Source organism: Carcharhinus amblyrhynchos, unplaced genomic scaffold (assembly GCF_965287045.1).
Source record: "Carcharhinus amblyrhynchos unplaced genomic scaffold, sCarAmb.v2.hapA chromosome_153, whole genome shotgun sequence".
Classification (NCBI taxonomy): Eukaryota; Metazoa; Chordata; class Chondrichthyes; order Carcharhiniformes; family Carcharhinidae; genus Carcharhinus; species Carcharhinus amblyrhynchos.
Genome location: NW_027649893.1, coordinates 362,501 through 376,160, shown reverse-complemented (window position 1 = coordinate 376,160; position 13,660 = coordinate 362,501). Strand labels below are relative to the sequence as shown.

At 54.6% G+C, this 13,660-nt stretch overlaps 1 pseudogene across 2 annotated transcripts in view; it reads right to left on the bottom strand.

Moving 5' to 3' along the window:
- Positions 1–8,416: 8,416 nt before the first annotated feature.
- Positions 8,417–13,660, bottom strand: part of LOC145338725 (perforin-1 pseudogene) — a 38,937-nt pseudogene continuing 33,693 nt past the window's right edge. For both annotated transcript variants that reach the window (XR_013885878.1, XR_013885879.1), the window contains one exon: positions 8,417–10,191. The product of XR_013885878.1 is annotated as a perforin-1 pseudogene, transcript variant X1 (transcript). The remainder of the gene's footprint in view (positions 10,192–13,660) is intronic.

Here is a 13,660-nt window from a genome sequence, read left to right as displayed (position 1 = left end):
TGTTACTGACTCTGGAGTGACGTCACCCAGAACACGGCCCCACGTTGGATTCCATATCCAAGGTCGGAGGCGGAGAGCTGGATTGGTTCCTGGGGACGAGGGGGCTGGCCCCCCCCCCCCATCACGAGAGGCTGAGATAGTCAGGTCTGGATGGAGTGGCACAGCGGGGTTAGCGCTGCTGCCTCACAGCGCCAGGGACCCGGGTTCGATTCCCGGGCTGGGGTCACTGTCTGTGTGGAGTCCGCATGTTCTCCCCGTGTCTGCGTGGGTTTCCTCAAACACTCCAAAGATGTGTAGGTTAGGGTGGATTGGCCGTGCTAAATTGTCCCTTAGTGTCCAAAGATGTGTAGGTTAGGGTGGATTGGCCATGCTAAATTGTCCCTTAGTGTCCCAAAGATGTGTAGGTTAGGGGGGATTGGCCATGCTAAATTGTCCCTTAGTGTCCCAAAGATGTGTAGGTTAGGGGGGATTGGCCATGCTAAATTGTCCCTTAGTGTCCCAAAGATGTGTAGGTTAGGGGGGATTGGCCATGCTAAATTGTCCCTTAGTGTCCCAAAGATGTGTAGGTTAGGGGGGATTGGCCATGCTAAATTGTCCCTTAGTGTCCCAAAGATGTGTAGGTTAGGGGGGATTGGCCGTGCTAAATTGTCCCTTAGTGTCCAAAGATGTGTAGGTTAGGGGGGATTGGCCATGCTAAATTGTCCCTTAGTGTCCCAAAGATGTGTAGGTTAGGGGGGATTGGCCATGCTAAATTGTCCCTTAGTGTCCCAAAGATGTGTAGGTTAGGGTGGATTGGCCGTGCTAAATTGTCCCTTAGTGTCCCAAAGATGTGTAGGTTAGGGTGGATTGGCCGTGCTAAATTGTCCCTTAGTGTCCCAAAGATGTGTAGGTTAGGGTGGATTGGCCGTGCTAAATTGTCCCTTAGTGTCCAAAGATGTGTAGGTTAGGGTGGATTGGCCGTGCTAAATTGCCCCTTAGTGTCCAAAGATGTATAGGTTAGGGTGGATTGGCCGTGCTAAATTGTCCCTTAGTGTCCAATGATGTGTAGGTTAGGGTGGATTGGCCGTGCTAAATTGTCCCTTAGTGTCCCAAAGATGTGTAGGTTAGGGTGGATTGGCCGTGCTAAATTGTCCCTTAGTGTCCAAAGATGTGTAGGTTAGGGTGGATTGGCCGTGCTAAATTGCCCCTTAGTGTCCAAAGATGTGTAGGTTAGGGTGGATTGGCCGTGCTAAATTGTCCCTTAGTGTCCAATGATGTGTAGGTTAGGGTGGATTGGCCGTGCTAAATTGTCCCTTAGTGTCCCAAAGATGTGTAGGTTAGGGTGGATTGGCCGTGCTAAATTGTCCCTTAGTGTCCAAAGATGTGTAGGTTAGGGTGGATTGGCCATGCTAAATTGTCCCTTAGTGTCCAAAGATGTGTAGGTTAGGGTGGATTGGCCGTGCTAAATTGTCCCTTAGTGTCCAAAGATGTGTAGGTTAGGGTGGATTGGCCGTGCTAAATTGTCCCTTAGTGTCCAAAGATGTGTAGGTTAGGGTGGATTGGCCGTGCTAAATTGTCCCTTAGTGTCCAAAGATGTGTAGGTTAGGGTGGATTGGCCGTGCTAAAGCTTGCGTTCGTCAAATGGGACATCGCCTTGACAAACAATATTCCAGTTATTGGTGAGGCCGCTCTTGGAATATAGAGTTCAATTCTGGGTCACCCACACTACCAGAAGGATGTGGAGGCTTTGGAGAGGGTTACAGAAAAGATTTACCAGGATGTTTGCCCCTGGTATGGAGGGCATTAGCTATGAGGAGAGGTTGGAGAAACTCGGTTTGTTCTCACTGGAGGTTGAGGGGGAGACCTGATAGAAGTCTATAGGGTGAACAAAGACAATTCCAGCCACAGGAACAGGCCCCTCGGCCCCTCCTGCACCGACCCATGCTGTCCCCTTGACTGAACTAAAACCCCCTACCCTTCCGGGGATCATATCCCTCTATTCCCCATCCTATTCATGGATTTGTCCAGACGCCCCTTAAAACTCACTCCCATATCCGTTTCCACTCCCTCCCCCCGAGTTCCAGGCACCCACCACCCTCTGTGTGTAGAAAATCTGCCTCATACATCTCCTTGCCCCTTAAACCTGTGCCCCCCCGTGTAATTGACTCTGGGGGGAAAAAGCTTCTGACTGTCCACTCTGTCCCTCATCATCTTCTATCAGGTCTCCCCCTCAACCTCCAGTGAGAACAAACCAAGTTTCTCCAACCTCTCCTCATAGCTAATGCCCTCCATACCAGGGGCAAACATCCTGGTCAATCTTTTCTGTAACCCTCTCCAAAACCTCCACATCCTTCTGGTAGTGTGGGTGACCCAGAATTGAACGCTATATTCCAAGTGCGGCCTCACTAAGGTTCTATAACGTGACTTACCAATTTTTAAACTCAGTGCCCCGGCCGATGAAGGCAAGCATTGCCGTATGCCTTCTTGACCACCTTCTCCCTCTGCGTTGCCACTTTCAGTGACCTGTGTATCTGTACGCCCAGTCCCTCTGCCTATCAATCCTCTGTGTACCTGTACGCCCAGATCCCTCTGCCTATCAATACTCTGTGTACCTGTACGCCCAGATCCCTCTGCCTATCAATACTCTGTGTACCTGTACACCCAGATCCCTCTGCCTATCAATACTCTGTGTACCTGTACGCCCAGATCCCTCTGCCTATCAATACTCTGTGTACCTGTACGCCCAGATCCCTCTGCCTATCAATACTCTGTGTGCCTGTACGCCCAGATCCCTCTGCCTATCAATACTCTGTGTACCTGTACGCCCAGATCCCTCTGCCTATCAATACTCTGTGTACCTGTATGCCCAGATCCCTCTGCCTATCAATACTCTGTGTACCTGTACGCCCAGATCCCTCTGCCTATCAATACTCTGTGTACCTGTACGCCCAGATCCCTCTGCCTATCAATACTCTGTGTGCCTGTACGCCCAGATCCCTCTGCCTATCAATACTCTGTGTGCCTGTACGCCCAGATCCCTCTGCCTATCAATCCTCTGTGTACCTGTACGCCCAGGTCCCTCTGCCTATCAATACTCTGTGTGCCTGTATGCCCAGATCCCTCTGCTATCAATACTCTGTGTGCCTGTACGCCCAGATCCCTCTGCCTATCAATACTCTGTGTACCCGTACGCCCAGATCCCTCTGCCTATCAATACTCTGTGTACCTGTACACCCAGATCCCTCTACCTATCAATACTCTGTGTACCTGTACACCCAGATCCCTCTACCTATCAATACTTTTTAGGGTTCTGCCATTTACTGTATATTTCCGATCTGTTGGAACCTTTTCCCCAGAGCGGGAATTACGATTACAAGGGGACGCAAACTCAAGATAAGGCGGTGGGGGATGGTTCAGTGGAGGTGTGCGGAGGACGTTTTTACACAAAGGATGGTGGCGACCTGGAATGCACGGCCAAGCGAGATGGTTAAGGCAGATATGTTCGCGACATCTAAGGGGTATCTTACTCGGGGGCAAAACTATAAGGTTAACTCCAGTATCGCAGCGGGAAAGGCCATTCCGCACCCTAACCACTCTCTGAGTGAAGAATCTACCTCGGACTATCCCTCCCATATCTCCCACCTTATAGTTACGCCCCCCCCCAGTAACGGCTACACCCACCCCGAGGAAATGCACGTCCGCTCTATCTATCCCCCTCTATTCGGTCGCCTCTCAGCCTCCTCCGCTCCAGAGAGACAAGCCCTCACCTCCCTCAACCTTTCCTCAGAAGATCAAAGACACTTCGGGTGGTTATTTGGATAGGCACATGGAGCACCCCAGAACGATAGGGATGGCTCGATCTGGGACAAAGCTCGGCACACGCACAGGCAGGGAATAGTGGGATCCCGGTCTGCCCGGGGCAGTGCGATCAGTGCCAGTCGGAGGGCCGAAGGGCCTGATCCCCCTGCTGGGCTGCCCTGAAAATCCGGGCGTCCACTCAGTGGGGAGGGACCCGGGTTCAAGGGCGCGGACGAGATACTCAATTCCCTCGGAGAGGCGTCACAGGCGGATAGGGTCGGACAGAGTGCGCATTGGCCTTACCAAATCAAAGTGTTGAGTCTAAGAGTTGTAGTGAGGTTGTATAAGGCACTGGTGAGGCCAAATTTAGACTATTGTGTGCGGTTTTGGTCACCTCATCACAGGAAGGATGTAAATAAGGTTGAAAGAGTGCAGAGAAGGACGTTGCCGGGACTTGAGAAGCTGAGTTACGGAGAGAGATTGAATAGGTTCGGACTTTCTTCCCTAGAGAAGGAGGGGAGATTTGATAGAGGTGCATAAGGTGAGATTGGTAAAGATCGAGTGAACGCAAGCAGGCTTTTTCCACTGAGGCTAAGGGGGAGGGAAAAACAAACAGAGGGCATGGGGGGGGGGGGGGGGGGGAGGGAATATTAGGGGGGAATTCTTCACACAGAGAGAGTGGTGGGAGTGCGGAATGAGCTGCCGGATGTTAAACATTGAAGAAAAACTCGGACGGGTACATGGATGAGAGGAGGGATACGGTCCAGGCGCGGGTCGGAGGGACGAGGCAGGAAAATGGGTCAGCACGGACAAGAAGGGCCAAAGGGCCTGTTTCTGAGCTGTAAATTTTCGATGGACTCAGGGTGAAGGGAAGGCCCTTCGGGGCCAAAATGAGGAGGAATTCTCACAGCCAGAGTGTGGTGAAACATTGTCAGGGAGGAGGCCGGCTCATCCAGTTAGACAGAGAGAGATTGGCTCTTGATTGGCGAGGGGATGAAAGATCACGGGGGCCAAAGATCACGGAGATCAAGGTTACAGGGGCCAAAGGCCACGGGGGTCAAGGTTACAGGGGCCAAAGGCCACGGGGGTCAAGGTTACAGGGGCCAAAGGCCATAGGGGCCAAGGTTACAGGGGCCAAAGGCCATAGGGGCCAAGGTTACAGGGGCCAAAGGCCACGGGGGCCAAGGTTACAGGGGCCAAAGGCCACGGGGGCCAAGGTTACAGGGGCCAAAGGCCACGGGGGCCAAGGTCACAGGGGCCAAAGGTCATGGGGAAAAGTTGGGAGGAGAGGATTGAGGAAGATATCAGCTGTGTCGGGGGGGGCCCAGCTGGATGGGCTGAACGTCCTCATTTTACTCCGATATCGTGCGCTGTTACGCCGGGGAGACCAGGCGGAGCTGGGGGTGGGGGTGAGGGTGCGGGGGGGGGGGGGGTTGTTTTTTTTTCCTAGATCGTAGAATCATCGAACCCTCCCCTACAGGGCAGAGAGAGGCCCTTCAGCCCATCGAGTCAGCACTGCCCACAATCCCACCCAGCCCCTACTACCTCCCCCCCCCCCCCACCCCCCCCAAGTATCCCGACACGCTTACCCGCTAATCCCTCCAACCTCAGCGTCCCGGGACACTAAAAAGGGGGCAATTTTAACACCCGAACATCTTCTTTCGGGCCGTGGGAGGAAACCCACGCAGACACGGGGAGAATGTGCGGACTTTGAGTTGGGGGGGGAGGTGTGTGGGGACGGTGGGGGGGGTGGTGGGAGGGGGCAGGATTTGTTCCGGGCGGAACGGAGCGGGCTCGGCAGGACGTTGGGAGAAGTTGGGATCGGCCTGCTCTTGGGAAGTGAAGGCGGGCAGGCACATTCTTATCAGGGGCTGGCTGAGGTTTCGAGGTAAGCTCCTTCGCCTCGGGCGGGAGGGGGTAGGAGGGAGGGAGGGAGGGAGGGAGGGAGGAGAGCAGGCGAGTTGGTCTGGAGATCATATCAGTGCCCCACACACACAAACACACACGCACCACAAGCTGTATCAAGACCCAGATGGAGATCTTCCATTCTGATACCATGAGTAGACGCGAGCTAGCAGACAGATAGCGCCGAGGTCACTCGCGGACGTCTGCTCTTCCTCTGCGGCGCGGCGGGGAGGTGTAGGGGGTTGGTTGGGGGGGGGGGGTGGTGGGGTAGCTACCAGTCCCTCCTCATACGCCTCTGACTGTCTTATATGACTCCAACTCCAAAGGTATCATCAAGTTTATTTATTTATCTCGCAAGTAAGGCTGACATTAACACGGCGATGAAGTTACTATGAAAATTCCCCTAGTCGCCCACACTCCTGTTGAGGTCAATCCACCCTAACCTACACATCTTTGGACACTAAGGGACAATTTAGCACGGCCAATCCACCCTAACCTACACATCTTTGGACACTAAGGGACAATTTAGCACGGCCAATCCACCCTAACCTACACATCTTTGGACACTAAGGGACAATTTAGCACGGCCAATCCACCCTAACCTACACATCTTTGGACACTAAGGGACAATTTAGCACGGCCAATCCACCCTAACCTACACATCTTTGGACACTAAGGGACAATTTATCATGGCCAATCCACCCTAACCTACACATCTTTGGGACACTAAGGGACAATTTAGCACGGCCAATCCACCCTAACCTACACATCTTTGGGACACTAAGGGACAATTTAGCACGGCCAATCCACCCTAACCTGCACATCTTTGGGCACTAAGGGACAATTTAGCACGGCCAATCCACCCTAACCTACACATCTTTGGACACTAAGGGACAATTTAGCACGGCCAATCCACCCTAACCTACACATCTTTGGACACTAAGGGACAATTTAGCACGGCCAATCCACCCTAACCTACACATCTTTGGGACACTAAGGGACAATTTAGCATGGCCAATCCACCCTAACCTACACATCTTTTGGACTGTGGGGGGAAACTGGAGCACCCGGAGGAAACACACGCAGACACGGGGAGACTGTGCAGACCCCACACAGACGAGCCGGGTAATCGAACCCGGGTCCCTGGTGCTGTGAGGCAGCGGTGCCAACCCACTGTACCGGGTTTGATCTCAAACAGCGATGACACGGAGGAACAAAGCCCAGCTCAGCACCAGGCCCTTTGGCCCGTCAAGCCTGTACTGAGCACGGTGCCGGACTGAACTAAAACCGTACGCCCTTACAGAGCCCCTCTCCTTCCATTCCCATCCTATTCACGTATCTGTCCCGTAGCCGCTGAAATCGTATCTGCCCCCCCCACCACCACCTCCCCAGGCCGGAGACTAAGGAAATTTGGCGTGTCCGCTACGGACTCTCCCCAACTTTTACAGGTGCCCCCCCCCCCAGAGAAAGCCTCCTTTCCCGGATGTATCACAGCTCGGTCTGGGCTCCTGCTCCTCCACCGCCCCCCTCCACCCCAGGAAGGGTGTGACGGACCTCGGAAAGGGTCCAGAGCGATCCCTGGAATGTCGTGTGAGGAACGGGTTGAGGACTCTGGGTCTCGTTGGGAGTTTAGAAGGGATTGTGGGGTCGGGGGGGATCTTGTTGAGACTTACAGGGTAGAGCAGGCGTGGGGTTTCCACCAGGAGGGAAAACCCGAACCTGAGAGGGCACAACCTCCAGGATGAAGGGTCGGGCCTTCAAGACGGAGATGGTGGAGGGATTTCTTCAACTCGGAGAGTTGGGGAAAGTGGGGAACTCTTGGCCACAGAGGAGGCCGGGTCATCGAGTGTCTTTGAGACAGAGATAGAGAGGTTCCTGATCAATAAGGGGGGGTCAGGGGGAAAGGGCAGGAGGAGAGGGATGGGAAAATATCAGCCGTGATAGAATGGGGGGAGCAGGTGGGCCGAGTGGTCTAGTTCTGCTCCGATGTCTGACGGTAAATAAATACGCGATTGCAAAAATTGGCCCCCCCCACCGTTCTATCCGTCAGCAACTGTCCGTCTGGGAATCGAACACCTCGGACCACTGCGCCTCGCACGTCACGTCCTGGTACACCCCGTATCAGGCCTTCCGCTGGGAATAACACACCGCACCCAGCTCCCCCAGGGAGGTGGAGACACCAGGTTCAGGCCTGGCTTGGATTGGGATTGTGTTCGGCGCAGACCCGGTGGGCCAAATGGCCTCGTCCCACACCGCAGGGCCCTCGGCAAACCCACCGCCACGAGCAGACTGATGGCACGGCACAGGCTAAATGCAGTTCAATCGGATTTATTGAGCAAAGGTAAGATTACACGGATTGCAAGCAGCAAGCCCCGTATGAGCTGTAGCTGTGAGATCCAACCACACCCCGTGGAGGGGGTGCAGACGCATTTACGCGGGGAGGCGTTCGCTCTGGGGGGGGCGAGCGTGCTGTCAAAGTGAGGCACGGCACCATCGAGGGGGCCTGGGATCAATGGGCCATGAGAGCGGGACGCTCGATCGCCACGGGGGGGGGGTGGAGAGAGAGTTTGGCAGGAGAATATAGGGGTAGGGCCCGGGTGGGATTGTATTCAGTACAGCCTTAATGGGCCGAAAGGCCTCTTTCTACACTGTAGGGTTTCTGTGCGGAGAACTGGGGGGGCAAAACGAGAGGGAGAAAGAGAGCTGGGGGTGGGGGGTGGGGGGGAAACGGGGCGGGAAGGGTAAAGGTCAGGGGAACACGACGGAGAGGACCGGGTCTTTAGTGGGCGAGGCCGCGGGGGAGACGAGGCCCGGGCTGGCACCGGAGGCCCTCAGGTAGGAGGTGAAGGTGGGCCCGTCGGGCGAGGGGGCGTAATTTTGGCAGGAGGCGCCCCGGAGGTGGGGGCCGCAGGTGAAGGACACGTCAAAGGTCACACTGCCGTACTTGAGGTAGACGATGTCGCTGTGGTTGCCGGAGGTCAGGGGTCGCTGGCAGGAGCCCAGGAGCCTGTCCTTGAAGACCTTGTTGCGGTCCCACACCTCGAGGGTCAGCTGGTTGCCGGACCGGGCCTTGACCACGCCCAGGTCCAGGGTGACGTTCCAGACGGGGTTGTCGTTGTTGTGGCGCACGGGGGTGCGGCCCGTGGCCTGGCCGCACTTGACCACCACGTAGCCGTCGGTGGCCGAGGTGAGGTCGCCCCAGAGGTTGGAGCCCTGCCTGACCGTCACCCGCAAGAGGCCCAGGCCCTTCTGGGTGGAGCAGCACTGCCGGGTCACCCGCGCGTCCTCGTGGCACAGGCAGGAGCAGCGGTCCGACGGGTCGCGTTGAGACCCAGCCGGGCATTCACCGGCCCCCGCGCACCGCCGGCTCAGGGCGTTTGTCTTGATGTATTCGCTGATGTAGCTGCTCAGGGCAGCGTGCCGGGGGTCCTCGTAGGGCAGGAGGTGGTGCAGGGGGGCCAGGGCGTAGAGCACCAGGCCCGGGTTGCGGGGCAGGCTGTCCGCCCAGCGGGTGAAGGCCGTGCCGTCCTCCGAGAAGAAGAGGTCGAAGCCTCGCCGGGCGTCGCCCCCCGTCACGTCCACGTCCCGGTCTTTGAAGGCCTGGTGGAAGCTGTCGTTGGACGCCAGGTTGTGGGCCAACTCCCGGCAGCGCTTGTACCTCGCCGAACCGACATCGAGCAGCCCCACCTTGGCGCTGGCCTCCACCTCCAGGCAGTCCTTCACCTCCTCCGAGGTGTATCCCTCGGACGCCGCCTCGCAGATGCGGACGGCCGTCACGTCGCGGAAGTGACCGCCCAGCTGCGCCAACTTGACAAAGTGGGTGCCGTAGTTGCTGACCAGCTTCTCGTAGTGGTACTGGGCGCCCTGGTGTGAGGAGTTGGGCAGGGAGGCCAGCGCGTGGGCGAACTGGGGCGACAGGAGGGGCTGCTCCTTCACCCGGCACTGGTAGTAGCGGCAGTGGAACTCGTGGCTGGTGAAGCTGTAGCGGTCACTCTTGCTCCGGGTCACCCCAAAGGCCATCACCTTGGACTTGGAGCCTGCCAACAGGACTTTGGCGTCGGCGCCAGGCTTGGGCAGCCCGTGGAGGTCGGCGCGCCAGTCGTTGGAGATGGAGGAGGTGGTGGACTGGGCCAGCTCCTCGGCGGAGCGGAAGAGGCGGCTGGAGACCGAGCGCTTGCAGGACCGCCGGACCCCCCAGTCCACCAGCGAGAGGGGCAGCCGCTGGCGGGCGTCGGAGAGCAGCTGGTTGCGGCAGAGGGTGCAGGTGCCGTCGGGGTTCCGCCAGCTGTTGACGTCGATCACGAAGGCCCCCTTGTGCTCCAGGGTCACCACGTCGAAGCCCTCCCCCACCAGGCTGGCCCCCGGCACAAACTCGGCGTTCAGGCACTCGCTGACGGTGCCGAGGTTGCAGTCGCCGAGGGCGTCCCGGAAGGCGCAGAGGAAGAGGAGGAGGGCGGCTGGTCGTCGCGGCAACATGACGGCAGCTCCAGCTGGCACAGCAGTAGCAATCTGCAAAGGAAAAGAAGGTAGAGCGGATTTGTCCCTGCAGGGGTTGTTGGCACAGTTGAGAAGCAGAATTCGAAATTTGTTGGATTGACAGTCTGAAGAGGTGCAACAACTTTTAATCTGTTGGTAAAGCACCCCCGCTAAGGTGGGCCCCTGACACAAAGAAGGCAGGCTGGCGTTACAAATTGCAGTCGTAGAGGGGGTCGGGGGACAAAGGTGCAGAGGCGAAGTGGTGCAGCCATCTGTTTGGCGTTGCAAAAGCTCCTAGGACGAGCAGAGGAACTGTCTGACGTAGGAGAGGAGAGGCAGAATGATAAAGAGATGACACAATGAACGGTCTACGCCTGAATTTGCTGGGGAACGAGGGGTTCGCAGGTGGAAGGGAAATTGGCTGTGTGGTAAAGAGCGAGGGAAGCCTCAGGCTAGAGGATGATAGAGTCATGGCTGGTCAGATCACCAGGGCGGCAGTAAATGGAATTTAACCCTGAAAATTAAACCACGGGGTTGGATGCAGAGTTATCGATAGGGGGGAGTTATACGATTAAGGGTAAGCCCATACGGAGAAAAGAAATGCAGAGGGACCTGGGGGTGCAAGTGCACAAGTCTTTGAAGGTGGCAGTGCGAGTGGAGAGTGTGGTGAAGAAAGCCTATGGTATGTTAGCCTTTATAGGAAGGGGTATAGAATATAAGAGCTGGAGTCTAATGTTGCAGTTGTACAGAACGTTGGTTCGGCCGCATTTGGAGTACTGCGTACAGTTCTGGTCGCCTTACTACCGGAAGGACGTGGAGACTCTGGAGAGAGTGCAGAGGAGGTTTACCAGGATGTTGCCTGGTATGGAAGGACTTGGGTATGAGGAATGATTGAAGAAATTGGGGCTCTTTTGCCTTGAAAGACGCCGAGGGGGGATCTCATAGCGGTATATAAGATTATGAAGTGTATAGATAGAGTAAACAGAGGTAAGCTATTTCCTATAATAGAGTCACGTAGGACAAGGGGCCATGGGCTGAAGGTGAGGGGGGAGAGCTACAACACAGATATTAGAGGGAGGTTTTTCACACAGAGGGTAGTGGGGGTATGGAATGCTCTGCCAAGTAAAGTGGTGGAGGCAAACACGCTGGAGTTGTTTAAGAGTAACTTAGACAGGCACATGAGTGGGTTGGAGATGGGTGGATATAGGAGATTGTTTAAATAAGGGTCATTAGCATTGGGGCGTCCCTGGTAAGGTAAATGGATATGGTATGATAATAATGTTTTTCTCTGCACAGGTTTTAAGTCGGTCCGCCTTGTTGTCCAGCGAGGGGCATACACGCGATGGGTCGTACTGGGGCTGCTCTTGGTTGTTCAAGATTGGCCTAGTGCTTCATGTCGTTCGTGTGTGCCTAAACTGGACCAGATACTGGGCAAGACGACAGCTCAGTGACTATCACTGATTGCTGTGCAGACACATGGATTTGGGCCGGTGTCTGTGGGAGTTTGCGCATTCTCCCCGTGCTTGCGTGGGTTTTCTCCGGATGCTCCGGTTTCCTCCCACACCCCAAAGATGTGCTCTTAGGCTGATTGGAGGGAATAAATTGTCCCTAAATTAGTTTTCCCTCAATCTGGATGGCCATAAAACATTAGACAGGGGTCATGGGTGGAGGGGGGGGACTGGTAATGTTAAAATGGGCGGCGTGGGCTCGTTGGGCCAAAGGCCTGTTTCCCGGGCTGTTTTTGTTCTTTATTCTTTGTTTATTGTAAAGCTCCCTCTACACTGTCCCCCCATCAAACACTCCCAGGACAGGTACAGCACGGGGTTAGATACAGAGTAAAGCTCCCTCTACACTGTCCCCCCATCAAACACTCCCAGGACAGGTACAGCACGGGGTTAGATACAGAGTAAAGCTCCCTCTACACTGTCCCCCCATCAAACACTCCCAGGACAGGTACAGCACGGGGTTAGATACAGAGTAAAGCTCCCTCTACACTGTCCCCCCATCAAACACTCCCAGGACAGGTACAGCACGGGGTTAGATACAGAGTAAAGCTCCCTCTACACTGTCCCCCCATCAAACACTCCCAGGACAGGTACAGCACGGGGTTAGATACAGAGTAAAGCTCCCTCTACACTGTCCCCATCAAACACTCCCAGGACAGGTACAGCACGGGGTTAGATACAGAGTAAAGCTCCCTCTACACTGTCCCCATCAAACACTCCCAGGACAGGTACAGCACGGGGTTAGATACAGAGTAAAGCTCCCTCTACACTGTCCCCCCATCAAACACTCCCAGGACAGGTACAGCACGGGGTTAGATACAGAGTAAAGCTCCCTCTACACTGTCCCCCATCAAACACTCCCAGGACAGGTACAGCACGGGGTTAGATACAGAGTAAAGCTCCCTCTACACTGTCCCCAAAAGCGTCCACAAATTTCACAAAATGACTTCAGTCTGCAACTCAATACATGGTCTCCTTTATAGGATAAAAAACCAGTCCAAATCCCTCGATTAGATTCCAGTCTGTAACTCACTCCCGGGTATCTGTTATTCTATATATAAACCATCCCGAACCCCTCGATTAGATTCCAGTCTGTAACTCACTCCCGGGTATCTGTTATTCTATATATAAACCACCCCGAACCCCTCGATTAGATTCCAGTCTGTAACTCACTCCCTGGTATCTGTTATTCTATATATAAACCACCCCGAACCCCTCGATTATATTCCAGTCTGTAACTCACTCCCGGGTATCTGTTATTCTATATATAAACCACCCCGAACCCCTCGATCAGATTCCAGTCTGTAACTCACTCCCGGGTATCTGTTATTCTATATATAAACCACCCCGAACCCCTCGATTAGCTCCAGTCTGTAACTCACTCCCGGGTATCTGTTATTCTGTATATAAACCACCCCGAACCCCTCGATTAGTTTCCAGTCTGTAACTCACTCCCTGGTATCTGTTATTCTGTATATAAACCAACCCGAACTCCTCGATTAGATTCCAGTCTGTAACTCACTCCCGGGTATCTGCTATTCTATATATAAACCACCCCGAACCCCTCGATTAGATTCCAGTCTGTAACTCACTCCCGGGTATCTGTTATTCTATATATAAACCACCCCGAACCCCTCGATTAGATTCCAGTCTGTAACTCACTCCCGGGTATCTCTTATTCTATATATAAACCACCCCGAACCCCTCGATTAGATTCCAGTCTGTAACTCACTCCTGGGTATCTGTTATTCTATATATAAACCACCCTGAACCCCTCGATCAGATTCCAGTCTGTAACTCACTCCCGGGTATCTGTTATTCTATATATAAACCACCCCGAACCCCTCGATTAGATTCCAGTGTGTAACTCACTCCCGGGTATCTGTTATTCTATATATAAACCACCCCGAACCCCTCGATTAGATTCCAGTCTGTATCTCACTCCCGGGTATCTGTTATTCTATATATTAACCACCCCGAACCCCTCGATTAGATTC